The sequence below is a fragment of the Pinus tabuliformis genome, chromosome 9 (assembly GCF_031772625.1).
Source record: "Pinus tabuliformis cultivar Carrire ecotype Pingquan chromosome 9, CPIR1, whole genome shotgun sequence".
NCBI classification, from domain to species: domain Eukaryota; kingdom Viridiplantae; phylum Streptophyta; class Pinopsida; order Pinales; family Pinaceae; genus Pinus; species Pinus tabuliformis.
Window position 1 is genome coordinate 1,198,213,952 of NC_142307.1, and position 1,893 is coordinate 1,198,215,844.

The 1,893-nt window shown below is 36.1% G+C and overlaps 1 pseudogene; it reads left to right on the top strand.

The window, feature by feature from the left end:
- Nucleotides 1-539: 539 nt before the first annotated feature.
- LOC149152836 (transketolase, chloroplastic pseudogene) lies at nucleotides 540-1,514 on the top strand (annotated as a pseudogene).
- Nucleotides 1,515-1,893: the final 379 nt, after the last annotated feature.

Here is a 1,893-nt window from a genome sequence, read left to right on the forward strand (position 1 = left end):
AGTTGGAGATATTGATTGGGTTTAAATCCTGAAGCTAGATAACTAACCCTCTTAAACCAAAAACATATAAAGTTGTGTAGAATGTTATCAATGATGGCATTGCTTTTTCTTCCTAGAATTTATATCACAGAGGGAGTGACAAGGTCATTCTTGGCTATTGGAAAAAGGAATTTGACATTCATAGATTTGTGGTCAATGGAGGAAGCTTAGATCAACTATTCAAGAAATTCATCTCGACAATGCACCACTACATTACTTCTCACAATAAGACAACAATATATTGATAAGATGACTTGCTAAAGGATAGTTTGAAGCAAGAATATTTGAGGAACTTACATAAGTGAGGGGGGAAAACGCTAGGACATCTTGAGAATTTTGAGACTCTTGGTGTGGAAGTCGTAACTGGACCACTTGGTCAAGGAATTTCCAATGTAGTTGGTTTGGCACTTGCTGAGAAACATCTAGCGACTGAATACAATAAGCCAAACTCCACTATTTTTTATTATTACACATATTGTATTGTTGGTGATGGCTTCCAAATGGAGGGTATTTCTAATAAGGATATGTCAGTATATACTCTGGAGAGTCCTATTGATTCTACTCAAAATTTATCTCAAGAATATTTGAATGCACTTGCAAGGGTTCTTCTCGAACTCCTAGGTAGAAGTGCAGACCTTGCATCATCCAAAATGACTTTATTAATAATGTTTGGTGACTTCTATAAGGATATCCCTATTAAGCGTAATGTCCATTTTGGAGTGCATGAATATTCCATAGGAGCTATATGCAATGGGATAACCCTTCATGGAAGTGGCCTCATTCCTTATTGTGCTACTTTATTTGATTTCATATACTACATGAGATTATCTATTAGAATATCTACACTCTTTGAAGCTGGTGTTATTTATGTAATGACCTATGATTCTGTTGATCTCATAGAGGATGAGTCAACTCATCAACCAATAGAACACTTGGGAAGCTTTAAGGAAATCCCCAATGTTATGATTCTCCATCCAGATGATGGAAAGGAGACAAGTAGAGCTTACAAGGTTGTTGTTCTCAATAGAAAGAGGTCATCATTACTTTCTCTCTCCTATAAAAAAACTCCCACATCTTGTTGTCTCTTCAATAGAGGTTGATGAGAAGGGAGGCTACGTTATAATTCCTCTAGAAACAAACCTGACATCATTATTATGGGTAGTGGTTCTAAGCTTGAGATTATTGAGAATGTTGTATCCACTCTTGGGAATGAAGGGAAAGTTGTTAGATTTATTTCCTTTATCTATTGGGAATAATTTGAGGAACAAACTCCATAGTATAAATAAATTTTTCTCTCAATTGTTGTGGCTGCAAGGGTGAGTGTGGAAGTTGGTTCAACTTTAGGTTGGGAGAGGTACTTAGGATCCAAGGGAAAGTTTCTTGGGATAGGCATGTTTGGTGTGAGTGCTCTCATTAGAATATTGTACAAGAAATTTGGACTCATTGCTGCCAATGTGGTTTCATTTCTTTATTGATTTGTTCTCTTACTTGTGTTGCTTTTAGAGGACGTACCTTACCATCTCTTGCCTGTAGGTTTTAAACTTGTACAAAAATTACCTGTAGACTAATTCTAAAAACATAAAATAAACAATGACGAGAAGCAAATACATAGAGATTTACCTTGGATCCCAAAACCAAGACTACCATATTGACTCTTCATTATATTCCTTTCAATGTTACAATACATATTTATACATGACGAAGCATTCATAAACTCCAATCCATTAACCCTGGATTAGAACATAATCATAGTTCCCTTGACCGGATCTACAAAATACCATGGGCAGAAAAACCATCATGGCCTAAACCATGTGCGAAATCCATGCAAAAAAACATAGGTAGGTCTGCCCACCT